The 26,331-nt window shown below is 37.4% G+C and overlaps 1 long non-coding RNA gene across 2 annotated transcripts in view; it reads left to right on the plus strand.

Annotated features, from left to right (window-relative positions):
* The first annotated feature begins 216 nt into the window (after positions 1 to 216).
* LOC140326746 (uncharacterized) overlaps positions 217 to 26,331 on the plus strand; it is a 298,797-nt gene continuing 272,682 nt past the window's right edge. For both annotated transcript variants that reach the window (XR_011919922.1, XR_011919921.1), the window contains exon 1: positions 217 to 4,462. This is a non-coding gene — a long non-coding RNA (uncharacterized lncRNA). The remainder of the gene's footprint in view (positions 4,463 to 26,331) is intronic.

Consider the following 26,331-nt stretch of genomic DNA (forward strand, 5'->3'; position numbering starts at 1 on the left):
CCCCAGGGACACCGCCGGCTCGCAGGGCGGGTAAGTTCCTTACAGGTATTAATTGCAACATACAAAACAAAAAGTCTGTTCAAGTCTGGTATTTTGTAGCGTGAGAGAAAGAAATTAATGCAGTATAAATATGACAAAATGAAAGATACCCACACAAAAATTGCTATCGTTGAACTGAATAACAGCTGAAGGGGATTATTTGCAGTTCATCTGGAAGTCTTCCAAGATCAAGGATATAAAAAGAAGGAGATCTTGTGATGAGAGAGAGAGAGAGATCTCTCATTACAATTACAATACTTACTACTTTTTGTGGGAAAATAACTTTTTTTATACAGTATATCAATTATATTTCATACACTAATAGAACTGTGGCATCCCAGTTTGCACACTATACCTAAGGAAAAATGTAATGTGTTATCATACACAGGCTCACCTCAGCTGGAACTTTTTGTCATCACATGGCACAGATTCAGATACTTTAAAAAACTGAAAGAAGAATTGAGCCCACTTTACCACATAATGGTAATTAGAGTGGTAAGATCAGCTTTACAGCTACTTGTCACGCGCACTGAATGTACCTGCATTGTCATGAAACAGACCTATTATCATAATTTTACTTTTTGTAAAAGGGTAATTAACCCTTTGAGATGTGGCGGTAAAGACTGAATGGGAGTGTGCAAGATCGAGTGATGTAGGTAGAAGAAGCAAGAATATTGAGGCACCCGCCGCTTTCTCCACATCAGGCCAGAGAAAGAGTCCAGGATGTCGCAGGAATGAATTGAGGGCCAGTGGCAAGGGATCGTCATCTCTTCAGACGTAAAGATAAGTGTGAGTCTTTTTATTATAATGATAAAGTTCCGCTTTAATTAGAGAAATAGGGGCAAAAAGCAAAAAAAAATCCCCTGCAAAAATCCCATGTATTTAAATGTCTACTTACTGCCATATTTAGCAATCATTACCTTTTACTTGTGCATTGTTTTTTTTACATGTTTGTGTTACTAGCGTTACCTAGATGTTGACCACAATTATCCAAATTTTCCTTAGCTGACCACGTATTATCACAATTGCTCAGTTGTTGCCTGTTTATTTTTACAATTGTCAGTATGAAGATTGATGACCAAAGCATGGGGTGTGATACCATTACTGCAACTAACATGTACCCAAGGCTGATTTTTTTGTTCCTACTTGTTAACAAGTCAACAAATCAGCACAACAATTTAGATTAATGGTGTTAACCTAATTTCATTACAGAATTTTTTATATTTTACTGAAATATATTGCAAGTAATATGCACGATACAACACTACCCAAGCATTTTACTGCATATTCCTATCAGTTTGAACAATACAACAGTTGGAAATTAATCTTTACTTGCAAACTGTGACCTACTTATACATCTATGGCAAATATTTGCTTTCATTGCATTTTTCTGCTATACAGATATAAAAGTAAATAAGTTTCTCTCATGCAGAAGTATGCTTAGCTGCATGCATTCATTCAGAGTGTAGGTTGCACAATTTAAAAACATATGCTTAGTTGTCCAAATCTAAAAGTTAGATAATAAATACAATAGGCAATTCATTTTAGGGTCTAACTACAAGCAAACATGTAGATCTGAACTCCAGCTCTAAACTTCCTCTTACAAACCTGTAGTAAGTACTTTTATGTCACAAAAATAAATAATTTGATTTACCTTAACACTTTACTCTACATGCAACAAACATTATGGGCTCTGTTTCTAAAACAGGGAATCTGACATTCCCCTTAATTATTGCTTGGTGGGAATCAATTAGTGGCATTAAAACACATGTACCTGAAAGATTCACACCAGGGAATGTTTTAGGTAATGTCTGATGTTTTATACATAGAGCCATATATGTTGCATAGGATGTTGGATAATCCTGAGACCTTAATTCTTGTCATGGATTTCAATCTTCATTCCCAATCTTCCCAATCTATGCAGGCTCATCTATTTCAGTTATCTAGTCTAGGCATTATGTGCAGGCATTATGCTAAGAAAGGCTGCATGCAGGAATGGCAGCTCCTATAGCCTGAAATCTATATCTACCTTATTATTAGGTATCTACATTTTTTTTATTTTGTCCTTAATAATGGTGATCCTATATTATTAATAAACACAAATCTTTTGATGTCGGGGAAGAATTTGTACTTTAATTCTGCTTTAAAGTGATGCGAGGCTTCACTGACCAACAGTGATGAAGATGGGTGCAGGGTTAAGTCAAGCCTGATCAGTAATTCGTGTAGCTTTACCTGTCTAACATGTCCTGTTTTCCTTCTGGCTAGCTTTTTTGCTGTTTCTTCTTGTCCACAACATATGGCCAACCTGTCCGACTGTGCAATTCACTTATCTGTCGCCATCAAATTTTCTGACATACTTTACCTTTTACTGTCAAAATCAACACATTTTCCAGTCTTCATAAGCCCCATTAAACCTATAAAGCACGTTTAGCACATACATTTTACTTCTTATAATGTATTTTGCAAACAGCACTCTGCTACAACTGAATGTATGATCACCTTCTGTCTTTGTTTGTTTTACTGGAAGTAGATAAGGAAGTAACCAAGTACCAAGAAGATAAGGAAGTAACAGCACTGTCAGTGTATACATGATACTTCCTTTTTGTTTAAACAAATCTCTTTGTAGAACTCTAGGCTAAATAGAAAACTGGTTTACATAAAGATTAAGCTTTCCCAGCCATATGTAAAAATAAAAATTTTCAGTCAACCCATAAATATATTACATGGTCATTTTTCATGTACTTGGAGGTAAGCTTAAAGCTTACTTTTACTTTTTAAAAAAGTAATGAGAGGGGCGATCAGTGAATGTTTGAAATATAAGCGTATCTATTTATCATTTCTTTGTGCCAACAATGCCATGGTACATGGTGCGTTTGAATTTACATTGGAAGCTCTCTAATTCCCATTCCCTCCGTTGATGACTTTTATCTTATAAGTCTTTATGCACAGCACAGGTTTCAATTCTTGGAGAACACCTATTATTCCCAGTACTATCCGGACCTGAAAGGTTGAAGGCTGGTCGGATATCTCTGACTTAGTTGCAATTTTAATTGAGTGATTCATAGCACTTAAGCACCATGTTTAGAATAATGGACCTGCATGGAAGAATACAGCACTATCAAGTCAAAATGGTTGATTGGCTTTGTGCTCCTGCAATATGATCATGATTGCAGCCATTCTCCTAAAAAGTGCGGTAAAAGCTTCTGAGCAATTTTCTACACAGGTCCATGAAAAACGTACCTTTCTGTAAATTGCAGCACCTCTATCTTCCCCCTCTCGGGTTATCACGTCATGATGACTTAACACCGCAGGCTCAGATCTGCGATTGGAGAGTGGGCGGGTTGTGTCCAGAGACACAACCCTGCCCACTTCCCTGAGTCTGAGATTTGTATAGGGGACATGGTCCGCGGCTCTGGCCAGTACGCCCCCCCCCAGCGGGGTTCTTCTCCTGACCCTGCTCGGGGTGGCACCGGCCAGAGATGTGGATCGCTGAGAGCATTCAACGGGCCGGATTTACCACCTAATTGGCAGTATATTCCCTGCAGGCCGTAGTTTGCCCATGGCTGGACTAGAAACTCTAAATTTAAACCTTAAATGCTTAAAGTGAGCCTACTACATGAAAGGAGGCATACAATAATAGCACTAATGAAGAACGTATATTTGCATATATGCAATATACATTGCTTCAGGTGACTTCCCTTCTGCTTTGACTTATATGATAATATGCAACTTTAGAGGATACAATGAATGAGACCTGCATGTTCTCCAAATCACTTATGAGTGTAGGTTTTCTTGTTATACTATATCTAAAGCAATGCATGCTGTACTTTTTTTTGAAACTTCCTATTACATAATTCATAATTTCACCTGGATCAGTATGTTAGGATCAATGTGACCAATTTAAAACTCCAAGGCTCCAAATAAAATTTTTATCAAGGTGTGACATATAGAGTAGGTATTTGTATTGGATCTTTTAAGCCCTCTAAACACTTTACAAAACTATTACCCATATCTTGTATTGAAAGTGAACTGTGGGGTACATGTAAAATTTTTTGTTCACTTGCAAAGCTTGCCAAATGTAGGTGTGACCTAAAAAATACATAAATGTGTGTAAATTTGGAGCACTGGAAACAGACTTTGGAAATTGGGAAAAAAAAGAAAAGACTCTGGGAGCACCTCCAGTAACTCATTTTCATATATTCAAAACATACCTGAAACATTTAACTTTTTGACATTTGACATTGACAATTAAAATGCAATTTCTGCAATAAATCATACAAATCTGCCTGATTGCTGTCTTCTTTTAACAAAATAGTTATCCCAGCATCCCATTATCCCAACCTGGCTAGTCAAGGTGGCTGAAGATCAAAACTAGAGAGAAGAATAACCAGAGATGTCAGCACCTGCACCAGAACAGAGACAGGTATTTAGAAAATTGTGATTGGGGTGGTAAAGTTATTTTATTGCAGAAGGGGCATCCCCTGTCCATTCTGCAATAAAGGACCTGCCTGCTTGCAATTTTTTATTTCTAGAGTTTAGTTTTGCTTTAACACTAGACTAAGTGGATAATCAGACTTAAATATTTTGCCATGTTTCATAAACTGCATTACCAGTATACTGATTGATTTTACTCATTACCAGGGATTGCTATTTATAAAGGATATATAGATATTATATATTTAACACTGGGGAACAATCTTAAACATTTTTTTTCTTGACTTCAATTTTTAAGCCTATTTGCACTAAAATAGGTATGCTGATTCTGAAAGTGCAGTAAGTTTTCTTCTATCACGTCAGGTTTTTTCTCTACCGTTTTTAATAATGCGATTACTGTAGATTTGTATAGGCTTTGTAATATCTGTAGATTACTGTGGATTTGTATAGGCTATTCATTTACATGCAAGACAGTGTGGTCAGAGGTTGTGCGCTGCTCTACATAGTGAATAAGTGAAATGTATTTTTCTACTTACACACAAATTTCCATACTTTCAGATCATGACTGGCTCTGCTGTTTCTCGTCGTAAGTGCCTAAACAACCCTGATTCATTTTGTTATATCTGTGGCAGTTTTACCATCCCCAGTCAAAGGGCCAACATCAGCACATTTGTAGAGCAAGCCTATTTGTCATATTTCAAAGTTAAACTTGGTGATCAAGATAAGTCTTGAACCCCCCCATACAGTGTGCAAACAGTACGTCAAGGGTTTACGGATGTGGACAAGGGGGAACAAGTGATAAGATGCCATTTGGTATACATATGGGTTGTCGAGAGCCAGGAGATCATTTCAGTGACTGTTACTTTTATATAGTGAAAAATTCAGGATATAACAAGAAAAATATTTGACACAAAGTATCCTAGTCTATGATCGACTATACGCCCAGTGGCTCATTCAGATGAAATCTCAGTGCCGGTTTTCGTTACACTACCCTCCCTTGAAGAACATGATTATGGTGATGAACTAGGTGAAACCAATGATGAAAAGTTTGAAATTGAATTGGACTCTGTTCGTAAGGGATTTGATCAGCATGAGTTAAGTGATTTGGCACGTGATTTGGGACTATCGAAGAAGGCTTCAGAACTCCTAGCATCAAGACTGCGTGAGAAAAACTTACTTGAAAAAGAGAGAACCAGAGAAATTGCATTTCTGCAGTACTTTAGAACTGACAGTGGCTTTGTGTATTGCCATAACATACCTGGTTTATTGGAGGAATTGGGAATTCCAAACTATAACTCCCCTTAATGGCGACTATTCATCAATAGCTAAAATCAGAGCGTAAAGTGTCTCCTCTCCTCACAATGGCAATATATTTGGGTCAGTCCCAATTGGCCATTCAGTTTCTCTTTGTGAAGAATATGCGGACATAAAGAAATTCATTGAGTTGTTGCAATATCACCAACACAATTTAGTCAACTGTGTTGACCCTAAAATGGCATTCTTCCTTCTTTGTCACCAAGTATCCCTGTTATCTGTGCATGTGGGACAGCAGAGCTTGCGAGAAGCATTGGGTGGAAAGGAATTGGCCTCTAAGATCTGTCTTAAAATCAGGTGATTCAAACATTCTACATGAACTATTTGTTGATAGAAAGAATATTATATTTCCACCTCTGCACATGAAACTAGGTCTGATGAAACAGTTTGTTAAAGCTTTGCCAACTGAAGGAGACTGTTTCAAGTTCCTCATGTTGGCATTTCCTAGCCTGTCATTTGAAAAAATAAAGGCCAGTGTGTTTGATGATCCACAGATTGGGCAGCTCATCGAAGATTCAATCAGGAAAATGTCAGAAGCTGAAAAGAATGATTGGTTATCATTCAAAGCCATTGTCAAGATCTTTCTTGGAAACACACAAGCAAATAATTACACAGATATTGTCCAGAATCTCTTGGAAAGCTACAAAATGTCTGGTTGCAATATGAGCATCAAGGTGCATTTTCTGCATAGCCATCTTTCTAACTTCCCGGAAAACCTTGGTGCAGTCAGTGATGAGCAGGGAGAACGATTCCACCAAAATTTGAAGGTTATGGAAGGACGGTATCAGGGTAGATGAAATGTACATATGATGGCTGGCTATTGTTGGAGCATCCGGGGGGATTGTCCTAACTCTGAACACTCCAGGAAAAGCTATAAGCTTAAATTTTTACCTTAACAGCTTACCCAGGTAATTTTCCAATATTTTACTCTAAAAAATGTCAGTGTAACAATAAATACTTTGTATGAACAAAGGAAATTTAAATAAACAGTACATTCAAGTAATTATTTCATTATTTTTTGGAAATAGTTAAGGAAAGTTAAGAAATAATATGTGTGTGAAATCAGTTTTGCCAGCAGTTAAAGCACAATCAAAAATCATTTGTAATGTTTAAAGATTAATGTATTTTCTTCCAGAAATGTGAAGACTCAAACTAAACAAAATTTTGATGGGGTAATATTATGCTTTTAAATGGAAATACATATTTACATACATTCGTGTTTTTTAAATGTGCATTACACATTAATGCATTAATGCATTGGCAAAATACTGTAATAACCTTTCTTGGTATTTTGCTTTCAAAATAACTTTTGTAGAATATTGTTATCAGCTCTGCATTTCATGATATGCTACATGGTCCTTAATAATGTGATATAAACCATGTGTTTAGAGCATAACTTAGATATCTGTGGTATAATTTCTTATGCTTCAATAAAGAATAATGCTTACATTGTACAAGGTTATATAACAAACCATGAGATACTTATATCAGTAACTTCTAAATGGCGTTTTAGGTAATGATTTATAGTTTTGAACAGCCGGGTTAGGAGGAGTGGATTCACTTATTTTTTGTGTAATACTGTAGTGATGGTTTACTAAGGGAATATGGAATTTAATAAATGTGTGTATAATGTAACCTAGATAGTTATGTTTCCTACTTTACATTTTTTTTTTACCCAATAAAAATAGCTACATTTTAAACACGGACAAAGTCAAACACTTTAATTATGTTAATTGTCTTCAATGCTGACATTCAGATCTAGATCTCAAGCTATGTAAAATATACAAAAAGGTATTTGAAATGTTACAACGTATAGAGCACAATCATATACATTGTTTATTAAAAAAACAAAAATAAATAAATAATATTACTGACAATACACACATACATAGAGTGGAAACAATTGTTAATGAGGAGCAAAACAATGTGTCATACCACCAATATCCACTCAGTTCTAATCAGTTTAATACATTTTACATGATCCTTCTACATGGATTGACATTCATATTGTGCATAACCAATACAGACTGTAGTCTCCTAGAAATTCCATTCCTGGGTAATGTTTTGGGAATTTTTCACCTTTCTTTCTTCTGTTTTTTTTATCATTAAATATGAGTGGGGAATAGTCAAATGGAAAAGATATAAAAATTTAGTCTAGTTCTAAAAGATACAGAAAAATGAAGGAAGGGGAGAAAAAAGTCAGTGAATCTGGCTATAATAGAAGTTGATGGAAGAAAAGGCAAATATTCTTTTAAAAATGGGTCCACATGATACTTATACTCCAGCCAGTCCAAAAACTACAACGATGGAAACACATCCTATAAATTTGGCTCCTGTCCGATTAATGCTTAAGACAAGACCCTCCATACACATGATATTGTTAACTAATTGTTAACGCAACCACTGGAATCTGGAGATGTATTGTAACTCACTTGTGCAATAAGATTTAAGGGACCTGACAACCCTATTATTGGAGTCAGGAGGCAAGTACCAGCAACTAATGTGATGGAAGGAACAGTAAAACCAGTGAGATAACAGACCCCCTGCAATCCAACTAAAGGCAAAGGGAAAATACAGCACCTGAGATCCCAGCAATGTGCAGTGCCACCCATTTCTGTGCACACTTTGTAGACCCATGTCAGAGATATTTGTACCTTGTTTGCCCCTGATAACCCAAATCCCCAACCCCGGACCGCTGGTTGGGGACCCCTTTTCCTAGATAAACCCAAAAGTTGTAAGTTTAGTGGATGGTTATATATGTAATATGGAAACTGGACGGATGTAGTGGAGTCATTAGCGTAAAACATTTGTGGTATTTGGTAAATATTGTTCTATTAGAGTCAGTTTGGACTTGAAAACTCTTGCATTGTTTAAAAACATTTGCAAAAATGGCTTTGCAAGGCATAAATCAACACCTGCATAGGCATTTGCAAACTTTCTTGGCTTTCTGAACAGCACAATATAATTTCAGACAAATTGTATGTGCTATGCGTATGGCAGCACGAGACAAGCACCCACCAGTTGCATGGCACCCCATCAATTTACCTACACCCCCTATAGGGAGTGATGACCCTGAGGATGTAGCTTCAGGAGGGAGGCTCCACAAAAACAAGTGTAGAGTACATGGCATTTATAGTATCATTGGACCTGAAGTCCCACAGTATGGAGATTAGGGAACTGTTTTGTAACATACCTTTTATATTGACAAATCTAAGGCTGTACAGACTTATTGTGGTTGACCAGTTTGCTTAAATATGTGTGTAAAGTTGCCTGATACAGGCCAGATCACACACATTGTGATTGTAGTAAAAATGACTCATGATTTATGCAAATTTTGCAGGTCAGGATAATGATGCAACAACGATATAATTTTCTGCTAGCAAACCACTGACCTGCAAATCTATTTATCTTTTTTTCTGCAGGAAATATGAACTAAAAGCTTTTTGTAAAAGCATTATTGTGATTTGTTAGGATACAATTTGAGACTAGGTAGATCTGGTTTGTCATCCAACAGGGGAATAACCTAGGCTATCATAGGAGTACTTCATATACAGAACTGTTTATTCTATTTTTTTATTGTACATGTATCATATCTTCTAAAGAGATATTGACGTAAGTGCAATATACACTCATCCTGTTTTGTAGCTTGTAAGCCCATCACTTGACAGAAGCTTTGTGATTGGAATACACTTTGCTTTTATTTAACATGTAGCCAGTAGTATCTACAAATGTTTATTGGGATGTTTTTTCCACTAGGTTCTGCCCTTTTCCTCATATTTAAATTACAGAATAAGTACACCTCTTAACCTTTATTACCTAGTTACACGTGCATCTTATTGATTGTAAGACAAATTAAAATTTTACTAGGGCCAAAATGATAGTAAGTAAATACTGAATATGGCAATATAAATTAAAAGACATACAGGACAATCCAGCTTCTGGAAATTTTCTTTTTTACAGATACACATAGGATGACAATACATGTTTATGCCCAGAGAGCAGAACTAACAGACTTAATTATATAGTCATGCAGGGAAGGAATGGCTTTTGTGAAAAATAATGGCATCTGGAAATGTTGTATAACACGTGACAAAAAGTGACAGGTGACAAGAGTTTACATCAGTCTGTATGGCAGAAGTTGCAATGCCTGCAGTTGGACAATGCTCACTTTATGGTGTTGGATTTTTTTCCCTTTAAAATTTAAAGGATAGAAACTGTCTCATATATGGAAGTCAGTGTTGGAGAGGGTGATAATGTCTTAACCTCTATACTGCGAGTGCCACGTCTGGCTCTGCAACTGCCTAATCAGTTCTGGAGGTAGATGGGATTAAGGCCCTGCTCAGTCCCTTATTAGCAGTTGCCTCCCTCTCTATAAAAGAAGCACAGGCTACTTGTGTGTCACAAAGAGGGGAAAGATTGAGGAGGAAGTTACAGAAGCATAAGTGTGAGTGTGAGGAGGATCAGGGCAGCCAACTGTTCTGTTCTCTAGGACAAATTTGCCTTACATGGACCCGGAAGATGGATTTGCATTTGGTTAATCATGCATATGATTCGGTGAAATGTGTCGGGATAAGGGACAATCTCTTTTAAATCAGGGAATATCTGTGTCTAGTTTATGGTCTCATATTTAATGAAGATAATGGGATAATAACAACCAGATTTTATGATTGTACTTCACCATTGTCTAAAAGTCACATTTTCTATTATTTGCTCTAAGCACAATAAATATTTTCATTTGCCGCAAAAAACCCTGCTATTTTTCTCCTTTCGTTGATCCATAGTGTCCTAAGGGGGCAGCTACATACATAATCTTCTAGGAGGTGGGATAAGTACTACTCCCTACTTATATATGAGAATTAGTTGATGTGTCTGCTAACAGATGGTTACTGTGACACAACCTAAGCAACCTGCAGGCACTAACATTTTAAGGTTTTCTACTTAAATCAAATCTACAACTTTAAATATACCAAACTTAAATTATTGTCAATTATGTGTGTTGCATTTAGATGTCACAACCGGCATTCTATTCTATGCTAAGGATTAAAAATGTTTAAAATTTGATCATACATAAGGTGTTCCTTCTGCAAATAAAGCAAATGTACTTTATGGGTTATATACAACCCATTTAAGTTATAACTGCACATCTAAGCATATTCTTAGTCAGCAAACATTCTTTACATACATTTCAGCTATGTACTTCAGTATCATAATGCTACTCCCTTCTGCTTTTAATTGATGTGGGTTGTCAGTTGCTTTTTATATTTTCAATAAAAAATATTTGTAAAATAAAAAAAAAGTACTTGCTTACACCTAATATCGTCTCAAGATTAGGTTTAGTAAAATTAGTAACAGTAAATTATTTAGTAATGTATGTAGGAATATTAGGTTAAGTAAATTTAGTGAAAGTAATACAAAAACACAAAATATATTTTATTAGAGTTAAGTATTGATATGGCCAAGTTGAGTTTGTTGGACATTTCTTTCCAAAAATCATGGGTGTTATTATGGAGTTCCATTTTTTCAGTTATAACAGCCCACACCTTTCAGAGAAAGTTTTTTTATAACGATTTAGGGTTCCTTTGGAAATGCGTGCCCATTAAGCTAAAATGGTCCTACATTGTTTAATAACAGTCTGAGGGTAAGTAATTAATCAAGTGTAGAACTGCAATGTCACTAACCCTGCTATGCTGACTGGAACAAAGGCATGGGAAGCCAGAGAATAACCATACACTGACAATATGGCTGCATGTTGGGTATACATTCATCCAGAATATTGGCTCTTAAGATTCAGATCAGTGCTGTCTATGCATTGCATAACGAAGAGTTGTTTATTTCTGGTGTTGAGCCTGCAAAGTTTTTAGTCAAAAGATCATGATTTGTAAACACAGTGATCCCTCTGGATTTGCCAGAAAGCAAAGGAACAGATACATTTTTCGCTGAATGCAACAGTTTGTAATTTAATTAATTTCAATTATGTTGTTTGCCTATTGCTTAATTGATTTTGCCAATCAGAGACTACACAGATGATCACCACTAAAACAAATCATTATGGGTTTTTGTGCACGTTTTAGAACTGCACCGTCAATATGGCTTAGCAATCTCCATAATATTTAGAGGTGCTATGAGAAATAAGTAGATTCTTACTGGAAAATAATTTTGAAATAAAGGAGTAGGGCATTCCCCCCAAAAAAGGTGAAGGTAAGTATAGATCAGGGGTCGGCAAACTCCGGCCTTTAGGCCAGATAGGGCCTAGCAGGAAGTTAGTTCCGGCCTAACGATCCCCTGGCCGATCCGGCCTAATGCCGGCCGGCAACCCACGGCTTCGGAGTCGCGGGTTACCATCGGATTGGCCAGGGGGCGTTAGGACCTACCAGAGCCGGAGCCGCAGGAGCTCTGGTACAACCTTCTTGCTGTTGCTCCCCTATTTACCGCGGCTGGCGTTGATACTTCCCCCGGCGGGGTAAATAGAGAAGGCTCCCTAAAGGGAAATCCCTCTCCTCCGCAATGCATAGGGAGGAGAGGGATTTCACTTCAGGGGCGTTCCCTGGTGGTGGGCGGAGCCATTAGGGCGGGAATGGCCTATTGGCTATGAAAGTTTTCCAACCCCTGGTGTGGACACTACATGGTATCAGTATCTGGGTTAGAGTGTTCTGCTACAAGTGCACAGTTTTTATTTATTAACATTATTTTACATAGTAGGGCATTGTTCAGAGATAAACTTATAATATTAATTTACCAGAGGCAAAAAAAGAAATGTACAATAAGTACCATGGTAAATTTATGGCCTTCAAAGCACTGTGTTGTTTGGATTTTCTTTTTCTTCTAACTAAAGAGATACCTTTGACAAAGTAGGTTAAACATTAACATGTTTGGATACATTCCAGTACCAGGGTTGCCTCGCTTAATGTTTAATTTGTATTTATGTAACATTTTCATGAAGTTATAATTTAACCAGAGAAAGAAATAGCCTTGAAAAGTGAATACAATAACTGAATATTACATAGAATTATTTTATGAATTTATGCCATAGTTAATATGTGTGAAAGTGTGAGTGTAAATGTGTGTAAAAAAAGAAAAATAAGCAAAATAATTCAAACTCATGTGATGGAAAATTTGCAATTCAATAAATTTTTGCAAGGGTACTGTAAAGAGCAATGGATGCTGTAGTGTCATGGTCAAGTTGGAAACCTGGGATCCTAGTGCTGCAAGGCTGAGTACTGTTATTATTATTATTTTCCTGTATTTTTTCAGCCCTGAAATATTACATAATGCTTTAAAAAGTCCATAGTCATGTCATTTTTTAAAGGAAGCCAATTAACATAACTGCATGCTTTTAGGATGTGGTTAAACCCATCACTCTTGCAATGCAACTTTCTAAAGCAGGCTAATCTAGGAAAACTGGAAAAAATAGCACAAAAATAGAGTTGAGGCTTCTTGTTTGATTTTTCTCAAGTATACAGTAAAAATAAAATGGTTACCAGTTTTCATGAAATAGCTACAAGGTTTTTATTTCCCTGTAATTCCCAGGTTGTTAGTCGATCTCCATGCATTTTCTCATTCTGGATCTATATGTAACAAGGCTGCTAATGGATCCAGTTAACTTTTCTTGATTTTGAATAGGCTGAAGGCTCTAAAGACCATGCAAACAATACCAGACTTAGCTAAAATTGATTAAAAACTATTGCAATGTGTACTCTGTGTACTTTGTTGACTAAACACCATTTCCAGTTCCAGAGGTCTGGTTTGTATTTTTTTCCTATATCAAAATATATATAGGCATGATATTTATAGGGTGTGTTTATAAAGCAGTGAATCTTCCCAGTTTATTTGTTTCAGTGGCAGTCAGTGAATTTCCTCCAGTGAGTGTTTCAGTGAATGTCAGATCCACTGCTTTATAAATATCCTATAGTATAGCACAAAGAATTGTGCACAACGCTTCAGAACTGTATTATGTATGCATAGTACACTGCAGACAACATATTGAAGAAGGAAATGCAACAAAGTAAAAACATCCAAATGATAAACTGAGATTTCTGAGAAAAAGTTTATGTTAATATGTTACCATGCAACAACAGTGTTTTAGGTAATCCCTAAACTAGAAATTACACTAATACTGCAGATTACTGGTCAATAGTTATCTTTACTTTTGTGATAAGAGAATGATATTACAGGAAACATGTAATTAACTCTATTGTCTATGTAGCTAGGAGAACCTTGTCTTACATTATTAGCTGCTATACTTTTAACAGACTTGCAAAAAACATGAATTTATTAGGACCTTATGGACATGAAACTGGTTTATTTGAATGATGAATGCCCTTTTCACAAAAGAAAGCCCTATTTTTGGATATTAAAATGTACTTTTCTATGAAATATTCTATTAAAATTACTTAGGTATTTTATGCCAATTCTGTAATATGTATTCATTAACACATTTTTTTCAGGGTAAATCATTGTATTGTGATAAGGTGAGAGTTGCCATACATGTTAGTCCAAAACATGACATGGTACTTTTGGGGGTCTGTTCATTTTGAACATCACTCCAACACACTAAGACAAAATTATGTTGTATTATGCTGTAATGCATGACAAAACATGTTTCTTGTAGTGCATTACATTAAAAAGAGTCTTTATGTGTGTTTTTATTTTTTATTCTTTGATGGACTAAAATATGTTGGCAACCTATGTATTTTCAACAGGCTGCTTTAATGCCATGCATATAACTGTGTACATAGTGTGCTTAACACACAGATTTTAACACATCATATACATCTAAATTTGCTCCTAATTAGTATCATTTCCCTGACATGCTTTTCAATAAAAATTATACAGCAAATAGAATTTTTTAATAGAATTTACTATGGTAAAATCAGGATTTTGTACTATTTAGAACCAATTACCAGTGCTATGTATTTTATTACTAGCAGCCAACTTTCTGAAAAGTTTACTTGAAGCCTATTTGCCCAGATAAAAATGGTTAGCACAACTTGCCTTGAAGGTATGATTCATGAGCTTAAATCTCACCTTCAGATTTTTATTGGTTTTGCCATATTTTAAAATATGCCAATGGGTACTTTGGTGTCCTTCCAAATGAATCCCAAATAAATCCCAACTAGTTAAAGCATTTGAAGTAGACCTATCACCACAATTTTTAGTAGATAAACCTTCTATATAAAGCAAAAAAATCTGTTTTTTTTTTTTTAATTATTTATTTTTTTTAACAGTGGTTAAATGGGAGGCTTATCATTCCAAGCATGCCCAATCTTAGGCATGTGCATGAGAAGTGACTTTTCCATGCAATGAAAAAAAAAGTACCTTCCTCATGTTATGGGATGAAGAAAGAACCCAGAACAGCGGGGGACCAAATAGAAGTCAATTGTGAAGGGATCAAGGGCTCAGTGGAAGTAAATATAAATGACATTTTTTTATTTTAATGAAAGTTCCATTTTAAGAGAGGTAGACTCTCTTATATTTTCCCAAGTGCAAACTTGAAGACTAATCTATGTGAAGGAAGTTAGGAGCGAGTGTATAAATGAAGCAGATATGCTAGTATATACTGCATGGACAAAAAAAAGGTCCCTTACACTGTGGAGCAGTGTTACAATTTGGGGTTGCTTCAATTGCAGTATAAAAAAAAAAAATAAAGAAGAAAGAGACAATCAAGAGACATCGTTTTCACATATAGATTAGCCACCGCAGTGTCCAGACCTTAAGCCCATTCTTGGGATGTGCTGGAGAAGACTTTGAGTCTGACTCCCCTATCAGCAATACAAAAAAAATAATGAAACAGAAATTATACCATGGCAAATGTGTACTGTAGCCAGAGCTAAAGGCAATCCAGGAAACTGAGTGTGTGACCTTTTTAGCCAGGCAGTGTACTACATGTATACTTGATATTTTAAACATCAACCAGGGATTTATCACACTTATAAACTGAAATGATACTAAAGCACTTTATACAGCTATAGGCAGATATATTGTTACAGTTCACTGCAAAGTTCTTTATGCTTTCTGAAAAATGATTACATGAAAGGCAATTGCCCCATCTATACCTGCATGCCTTTGAAATGTTTTTGAGTAATGCAAAGCAAGTGTGAAAGTGATTAAGTATTGCTTATTCTACAAACACATTCTAACACATTTGTTGATACCTCCAGAAAAGATCATGTTTTCTTTATTAATATCACACATCTCCAACTGTACAATTGGTCATTCCGCCTTTTTGAATGTGTCGCATGCTGAACATGGATCAGGGACAGCAAAGGAAAGGAAGTTCTCTTTGGAGATCAGAAAGAAAATTGTTGTCAAGAATAATAATCCCAAAGGCTGTACGACCACCTACAAGAAGCATGAGATAAGAACAGTTGCAAATAATATTAAAAAGTTTAAAGTCCATGAGACTGTACTCAATCTCCCTGGATGTGACCTCAAGAAAAAATTAGGAATTTAGGAATTCAGAATGGGCAGAAAAATACAGGATTGTAGACAAAAAGTCCAAGATAACTTCCGAAGAGATACAACTGAATTCCAAAGTCAAGGTCGGTGTCTGATCACACCATCCATCAGGTTTTCATTCATCATGAGAGTAAAGTCCTTCTGGGACTTAAAAAAAGAAAAAATTCAAGATTGTAATTTGCCAAAATGCATGTTTCAAATCATAATGTTTCTGGGAGAACTCTGTATAGGTAACTATAAATTCCAAACATCATTAAAACATTCTAAGTGAAACATTTCTCAACAATCAGATCACTGATTTAAATCCTATCCAACATCCATGGTGATTGCCTCTAAAGATCAAATGTTATGCAGTAAAATGTTAGGTAAGGGTCCCATTCAATTTTTATATATGGTATTTGAAATATTCTGTTGAATCAAAACCCTAAATTACTTTGGGTTTGAAGTTAGCAGAGTCCTATTTGTAGGTTCTTCTTTTTCGTGAGCGGCAACGAACACATTTGTCTATTTGCAATTTTATTGTTTGTTGTATTTGTATTCTAAAGTCAAATCTCAATGATTATCGCATGGGTTTTTGATTTTAGTTACTTCTGGTGGGTGATATACCTGAGGTTCATGACATGCTTTCTGAAAGGCAGAAAGTGGAGGTTTAATAACAAAATATTAATGGAGAAGGCAACAATAACTCAAATAACCACTCAACTGAAGTATGCAGAAGATCTCTGAATGCACAATTTCTCAAACTTGAAGCAATAGTAGCAGAAACGACACCAAGTGCTACACATGTCAGCTAGGAATAGGCACCTGAGGCTACAATTCACAAGAGCTCACCAAAATTAGACAAAATATTGTAAAAACATTGCCAGGTCTGATGCATCTCGATCCCTAATGGGACATTTAGATGGTAGCATCATATTTTGGCATCAACAAAATCAGAGCATGGATCCATTCTGCCATGTATAAAATGGTTTGGGCCACGGGGTCTTGTAATGGTGTGGTGGATATTTTCTTGCCACAATGACCATATCTTTCCCCTTAATGATTGCAGTGTGCCTATTTTATAATGGCTGCTTCTAGGAGTATATTGTGCCATTTAAAAAAGCTCATATCATCACAAACTGGTTTCTTGAGCATGACCATGAGTTCACTGTACTCAAATGGCCTCCACAGTCACCGGATAATAAACCATAGAGCACCTTTGGGATGTGGTTAAATTGGAGATTCACACAACGCATGTGTCTAACAAATCTGCAGAAGCTTCATAATACTATAATGTCAATATGGACCCAAATCCATGAGGAATGTTTCTGGTGCCTTGTTAAATCTATGTCACAAAGAATCAGTAATTGCATATTTGCATACCAAATTATATCATGCAGTTATATATACCTTAGAAAGGTTAAATTTTTAATATTAAAAAAAAAGTGTTGGTCCTTTGCCCAGGCAGAAATGATAGACTTTGTCTGCTGCAGGCAAGTATAAGTATTTTATCAGTCTTTGCGTGCTCTGCAACACTGAAACGTTATAGCAAGAAAATAGATTCTGACTCTGAATGACTGCATCATCCTGGAAAGGAAAAAAGATAAGGCTATGTTCAGACATACTTCCATTAGTAAGACACAAGATTTAGCATCTCACCTTCAGCAACCCACTAAAAATTAATGGGGAAAGCAGTAAGTTCAGAATCACCCACTGCTTCCTGCTGCATAATGTGAAAATGTAGTGGTGCTGGTGAATGTAGTAACCTAAGTGATTATCAAGGGGAGATCTGAGATTTCTGTGATAGTTTGTAGTATGAGATTGATAACATGTAACATTTACACTTTTGTGTACATGTGATGAATGGGCAGTAGCCATAATGGGCCTGATTTATTAAAGCTCTCCAAGGCTGGAGAGAATACACTTTCATCAGTGAAGCTGGGTGATCCAACAAATCTGGGATGGATCTGGTCCAGGATTCAATGCATTTGCTAGCAAATAGCAAATGACATTGAAGAAATGTCAAGGTTTGCTTGATCACCCAGCTTCACTGGTGAAAGTGTATTCACTCCAGCCTTGGAGAGCTTTAATAAATCAGGCCCAAATGTGAGGGTATGTTCCTCATCTTTGGATATTATGGCAGGCTTACCTGCCAAAAGAACGCCTTCAGCGCTGTGATGGCTGTGCTTCCCTTAATGACTCAGTCACTGACATGTTTTGTAGGTGTTTTTTGGTTGCATCATCTTGATTGGCTGTTCTGGAATGACAGAAGTTAATTCATCCAGACACCATGACAAAACAAGATAAAATGTACACTGAACTGTGCATGATCTGCTCAGTGTTCATTTATTAAAAACATTGCTGGGAGGAAAAATAGTAGCTTTGAGTGCAGAAAAGAGATACAAAGGCTCTTCTTCAATAAAAGCCCACCTACCAGCAAGGTTTTTAGGTTTTAACTAGAGTTCCACCGTGAAAAATTTTTCTGAAGCTAGTTGTGCTTTAGTAAGTCATGGACATTTAAAACTAATAATAATCTCGGCATGGAAATATTATGGGGGTGAATTTTTAGTAACCCAGTGGTACTGTGTATTTTCATAAAAAAGTTTTTTTAATGGCTTCTGTACAAGATTGTTATCAAAATGTTATATTTATGGGAGCAGGCTTGGAGTAGATTAAACTGTTACAATGTTTTACTTTTTTCATTTAAAGGATAACTTTACCCTGTATAGTTAGCCATTTAATTACACTGAGCTCCCTACCGCTCAAGTCTCAGGGCCCATTCATAGTTTTGTGCATTTGTTCCCACATAATAGGGCCATGCAGTTCAATGTACTCTAGGGGTCGGCAAACATTTATAACCACTAGGCCCTTTCAGGGTCAGGCGGGAGCACACTAGGCCGAACTCTGAGTCCCGCCATAATTGCTCCGCCCCCACCAGGGAATGCCCCCTGAAGTAAAATCCCTCTCCTCCGTATGCAATGCGGAGGAGAGGGATTTCCCTTCAGGGAACATTCCCAATTTACTGCAGTGGTAGAAGTACCAGGCCTGCAGCGGTAAATACGGGAGCCACAGCAAGGACCTCATGTAGCTCTTAATGCCCCCTGGTGGATTCGGCTGGCAGCCCGCGGTTCCGGAGCAGCTGGTTGCCGGCCGGCATTAGGGCCGATCAGCCAGGGGGCGTTAGGCCTGAACTAACTCTTGACTAGGCCATATCTGGCCTAAAGGCCGTAGTTTGCCAACCCCTGATGTACTCTATTCACTTTTATGGGACCATAGTGCACAAAAAACATACATGTGCATTTTCAGGTAGAGCACTGTGTTGTAAAACACTGTAATGCTTTAAGAAATTGCATTGGGGTGCTACTAAGAATAAATTGCAATAATGTGCTATGTTATGCTAACACAGGTATTCTTGAATACATATATGTGAAGGGTCCCTTATACTTACCTTTCTACACTGTAGTAAGATCCACCCTATGCATTCCAGCTGTACAAATACCATTGCAAACTTTCCTGTCCAGTGCCCTCTTGACCAGGGTAGAGTAGATGGACATTGACTGCTTACCCAGCCAAATTATTCCGCACCCCTAAATTTTTTCCACTCCCAATACAACACAAACACTTCCTGCTGGAATAAATTGGCCATAGCAGCCCTTTATTAACAAAATTAACACCATTTTTAATTTAACATTTTAGGAATTCATATCAATAACACTTTATTGACAAAAAAAACAGTATATCAGACAATATCTATTTTACCAAACTTACCAATCCTGGCTACAACAAATGAGGACGGATATAAATCCTGAACCGATCCGACTCCCAGCGAGCAATTCGTTTGATCACCTTCGGACCCAGACCCCACCGAGCTGCCTCCGTGGCCGCTTTGATCCTAAAAGAATGGGACGAATACTCACCAGCCTGCCTGTCTGTACCGGCCACACATTTCTTGAACAGAACCCGAAATTGGAACTGCGTCACAAAGGATCCATCGCCATGTATGAAAAAGGGGCCCACCCCCAGTGGGCGAATCCAAAGATATTCACCCACAGTCCTTGCTAGGACAAACCACCTCACCCACACGCAGGGCCAAAAAAAATGTCATACCAAACACAGTCTTTAACAGTGTAACTTCAAAAGTATTAAAACAAACCACCCCCAACTGCTCCACTAACTCCACCAACATGTCAAAGGACACAGGTCTCCTAGGGGCTCTTTGAACACTACCCTTCCTTTATCCCTTTAAGGCTTGTCGCACTAAGTAACTTTTGGTGCCGTTAGCCCAACCCATCAATTAAACAAAAAAGCCAGCACCCCCAGCTTCCTCCTTATAGCACTATCAGAAACCCCCCGCTGGAAATTATAAACCAAAAAGATCAACACCGCTGCCTCCCCCCCTTTGAAATCAGACCCAACACCCTAATCCTGAAAGAACTGGAACCATTCTCTCCAAGTCCCCACATAAGCCATCCACATTCCCGCACAAACTAACTTGTAGATTAACCCAGCGACAACCCCCAGACGACCGTCTAAACTGCTGCTGGACATGGGGTCCCATGTTCCTCCCTGCTGGAGTCACTTCCCAAAACCACGACCACTGAAAGCGAGAAAGGGAATCAGCAATCACATTTTTGCACCCAGGGACATGCACAGTCCGCACACAAAACGTTCAACTGCAGACAAAACAATAGGAGATGTTGAAGCAAACAAACCACCGGATGCGATGACCCCCATGTTGCCTCAATGGAACCGCACCTTTCGGTCCCGGAGCAGCTCTCCCCACAATTCCAAAGCTACCACAATGGGAAAAAGCTCGAGCAAAACTAAATTCTAACACAGGCCCCTCTCCCGCCACTTATCCAGCCAAGCCTCAGCTCTCCATTTTCCTGCAAAATAAGCCCCATAGGCAAATCCATCCCCAGCGTCCATCATGACATCCAGTGCTCCATTGTCCACCACCGCATTCATCCAAAGCGACCGATCACCAAGAAACACCGCCCCATGTGCAGATTGTCCCTTAGCACCCTTGTCAACCACACAAAATGTCTACGGATCTGTCTACGATGTCTAAAATCTACAGATAAAAATATGGCACATGTGCATAATGCGACATCCAAAATTAGGTTTCCCCAACAAGGATTGCAACTCACGTAACCGCATCTTCCGCATGCCACACACCCGCCGCACCTCCACTTTCAGCTCTTCCAATTTATCCACAGGAAGCCTGCACTCCATTTTAGCAGAATCCAAAATTATTCCCAAAAAATTAAGTTCTGTGGAGGGAGGCACCATTTTGTCCTGAGCCAAAGGGACCCCAAACACTTCCGCCACATGCTCCAATGTCCCAAGCAAATTCGCACAGACCAAAGATCCCTTTGGACCAACACACAAAAAATCATCAAGGTAATGGATGATGGAGGTGAGCCCCGACACCTCCCACAGCACCCATTCAACAAAAGAGCCAAACATTTCAAACAGCGAGCACGATATAGAACAACCTATGGGTAAACATTTATCCACAAAAATTGCCCCCTCCCACGCACACCCCAACAACGGAAAACTGTCCGGATGAACTGGCAACAAACGAAAAGCTCATACCAGCTTTTCAAACCAAAGCAAAAGCAACATAAAAAGAAGTATAGGCCACAGTACAGAACTCTGGATTCATAGCATCATTTACAGACTCACTCCTGGGGTGAGATAAATCTGAATGCGGAACTGATTAGGCTCCTGCTTAGGCACTACCACAAGTGGGGAAACCACCAAGCCCGGCAAACGCGGGCCCAAAAACGGGCTGGCCATCCGAACTATGGCGCCACTTCCTTAGCCAACTTTGCAGAAACAACCCCTGGATTTGCCAAAGCTGGTTTCTTTACCTTTTGCAAGACATCTAGCTCCTGAGTTGGCTTCCCCACAGCTAGCGCACTCATGCTTGAAGCAACATGACAATCCAAACTTGCAGGTCCCCTCAATAAACAGCCAACAAAGGCCTTTGCGCTTTCCCGCCGAGAATCCTGCGGCACCTGAACCTCTGGGTTTCCCAAGAAACGACGCAGGACCCAATCTTGCAGAAGTCATCAGCCGCATCCCTGTTATAGATGCCAGAAATGGATGATTTTCTCATAGTAATAAATGGGTATTTTGTCATGCATGTGCAGAATAATTGAGGGATGCCTATGATAGTTTTGTTGACATTCCAATTATCACCATGTATTGTAAGCTGTGGATATAGTAATTATAGCAGGGGTTCCCTGAAGACATGAAAGGTACTTTCTGCATGCCCCACATTAAAAAGTTTGGGAAAGGCTACTTTAAGGGGTAAATTGGCAGGTTTACAAAGGTGTTTGGTGCACACAACATAGAATAAAATCCTTTATGATTCAGGAATATAAATACATTTTTTTTTTGCTTCAATTGTTTTTAGTTGATATTTTGTTGTCATAGTTTATGTAGTTTTACATTTACATTTGATTGTCTACTGCTCTCTAGGGGTGTTTAATGTTGTTACAACTGTAAATATTCTAGTTTTGCCCAGGCAGGATTTACAACCAGCATATTTGGCAGTATTCAGCTAAAAAATTTAATTAAATATTATAAAATAATATAATAAGTAATAACTTGGAAAAATAATTGTATTTTTTTAAGAATACTTAAACTGGTGTGTTAGTTTTGTGAAATGAGTCCCATGTCTCATAACCTTTTATCCTATTTTAAGCAGTAAGTAAATAGCAGCTTAAAGAATAACAACTTCTTTTTTATCATCCTGACTTTGGAGTTGTTCTCCAATAAATATAATGTATGTAAAATAATGAATAACAAAGACTAATATAATATTTATGGACATATGTATTGTTTCTTGAAGTTAAACTGTCACAAATCTTTAATCAGAGAGGGTGAAAATGCCAAGTGGAGACACAGATGGCACCAGGGTTCTTTTCTCCTCCACTCAGAACCAAAATATTAATTGTTTTGTCATTTTAAAAACAAAATCTGTTTTATAAGCTCATACAGAATTGCATTACACTGAATAAAATGGATATTAGAAACCAGTACCTACCAGAAGATGGCATGCTTATACAGCATATCAGTATTTCTAAACCACTAAATAATCAACTTAAAAAAGGCTTCAGTGCATTTTTTAAAGTTTTTTTGCAATGTAAATCTGTAAATTACATTGAAAGTTCGTTTAAAAGAAAATTAAACCTTTGCCTTATGTCTTTTTTAAAAACAAACTCTCAATTTCAGTGTATAATTTACATAACTATATCCCTCTGCATTTTCCAAACTACAGACAGGAAAAGCTTGAATGATTCATGGCTTCACAGTTAGCACTTTACAGCCATTAAGAATCTTGCGCACAATTTAAAAAAACTTCTGGAGAAGTTAAAGTGATACATACTTTAAAAGCATCCCCAGGAATAAACAAAGCTCCTTGTGTAAAGTCACGTTTGTATGAGAAAACTATGCCTGTTTACTGGGGGATAAAAGGTTACAACTTATAAGCCTTGTATTTTTAGAGAAATATTACTTTTTATTTTGTCTTGATCTTATTTATATGATTGTTGTCGCTGTTTGTCTTAACGGTTGGCTGGGGATAAATGGAGACCCAATGGCACCTACTGGCGTGAACTATTCTTACCTTCTGGATGACATTATCCAGTGGATGGCATTAATAAGTGTACTGGGGTACTCTCCACTTTCCTTTATGTTCACTAGGTTTTAAAGTTTTAAGGTTAAAGTAGCATTATTTCAGATCTGTGTTTTGGTAACATGATAGAGACACTGGAACTACTGTCCCCTCTCAAAAAGCATTGTTGGTAGTCTGTGCCCTAATTATACTTATAAAGGTAGTAGAATCCTAGACTAGATACAGTCTGAAAAATTGTAAAAGGAGGTAAATATGATTGTATTGTTACAATATATAAATGTAACTGTATATGCATACTTTATATATACTTACTGAGATTCCACCCCCACCTTAAAAATGCTATTAGAGAAAGAATCTTGGTTTATACTCGAGTCAGACTAGCAGTGGTGCTATGTCCTCATGTATAGTGTGCAACAAACTCTTGATGTTGGAAACACAGATTCGGGGTCATAGGCAGAGGTCGGTCCAGGCTGCAAATATTTGACCACAATACTGTAAATCAGACAAGAAACTCCCCAGCACAGATTAGCCCAGCGAAGTGCTACAAGTGCCACTGGAATCTGAGAGCAGAGAGGCTTTAAGGACCCATCAGCCAATAGCAGAATGGGATTGATCAGAAACCATTCTGCTAATCAGCTGTAGCACAGCTTCAAAATCTACCTCAGCTGTGCAGTTTCAGTGCAAGGGATGCAGAGAAAGAAAACACAACTAAAAGGAAACAAAGATTCTGCAAGCCGCAGAGCACTATTTCCTAGAACCCCTCTGTTGCTGTAAGGCCCGCTCACGGAAGGAAAAAGACTACATTTTTAGTAGATTTTTTTTCACCTGTAGCAATCTTTTCCCATTTTCTTACCTTTGACATTATTGCTTTGCAGCCAGCGTTCTTATATGGTATATCTGACACAAAATATAAATCCTCAAATATGTTGATAGCAGTAATTCAGCCACCAAGTCTTACCCGTCTGTACTTTGGATGTGCAACCCTCCAAACCAGTTACTGTTGACATGTTCCTACACTCATATTAGGTTGATAGACAGGTGTCAGAGATCCAGTATTATGTGACTAAATGTCTTATCACCTATTGATGCTTCTGCAGTGACCTGTTCACCTAGACTGTGTCCTTTGTAATAGGAAGCAGATTAATAGCATCATATGAGCAGAATGATACTATTCTGTACTGTTTGCATTAAGGTTTCCTCCTTGAACTATGTTTTTATTCTGTTGCATTGAATATTTGTGATTTATTTAAAAATTCACATTAAACAGAATTATATAGATGTATGAATTTATATATTGTCAAAAGATACACTGAAACAGACAGCATTTAATAGTAACAGTATGTAAACTAAAATAAACACACTTATGACCATGTAAATAGTATATGTCTTCTACAGACCAATACAAAGTAAGTACAACTAAAAGTTACAAATATTCTAACAGTGACTAGTCAATGATATTTACACACTTTCAGGCAAATTTAGAAAGGCAGTGCAAATCGTAGTTACATAAGAGCTTATTCTGATCAGCAAGGAGAAGCATCTTAGTGCTCTACGCTCCCTCAGCAGACAAAATGTACTTTTCTGCAACACTGGCAGACTTTTTTCACCTCTGTGGCTGATTCCAGATGTCATTTAGATATGGAGCAAGTGAATATAGGAACCCCAATGCCTTTCTGACATTAGCCTATGCAGGAATGCTTATCCAGCTGCTTAGAAAGTACAAAGGGCAGAAATCTATAAAAAATCTATAACTAAGATAGTTATTTATAGCTAGATCAGAAAAATAATTTATGATATCAAACCTATTTTGAACAATGTTTTACAAATATCACTTAGGTCTTAGGTCTAAGAGTACAAATATCACTCTTAGGTTAGGACCTAGTCCCTAACCCCTTCCTCTTTAATGCCAATGCCACGGACATTTAAAAATCTGCTGCACGGTTGCACGGCTGCAGCAGGGTTGTTTATGAACACAGCAGGGACTGAGTCCAATAATTGTTGGGTGCCTGGGGCAGGAATGCTCCATGCTGTGTAACTTCCCACTCTGGGACCCTCTATAAACTGTGGCGGAAGTAGAAGAGGATTGCTGGATTTAGGATAGTGGAGAAAAGAAGGGCAGATAAGATTATTTTAAAACATGTTAAGATGTTGTTGGGTGCATGTAAAGGTAAGTGTGTATTTTATATACACTTTATATACTCTAGTTTCAGAGTTTAGATCTACTTTCTTTTAGATTTTCTATGCTTAAAGCAGATCTATCACCACATTTTTTACATTATATAAAATGGTGGCTAACCCTTTATTCTAATGAAGAAATGTGTTTTTTATTTATTTCTGTTTTGTAATTTTTTTTTAATTTGTGGAAGACTTCTTAACCTCTGTTTTTACTCATCGTGGCAGTTAAGTCTGTACAATGCAAGATTCGGTGACATCAACAAAAGGAAAAAGCGGAAAGTTCTGCT

This window comes from Pyxicephalus adspersus, chromosome 3, assembly GCF_032062135.1.
Source record: "Pyxicephalus adspersus chromosome 3, UCB_Pads_2.0, whole genome shotgun sequence".
In the NCBI taxonomy this organism is placed as follows: domain Eukaryota; kingdom Metazoa; phylum Chordata; class Amphibia; order Anura; family Pyxicephalidae; genus Pyxicephalus; species Pyxicephalus adspersus.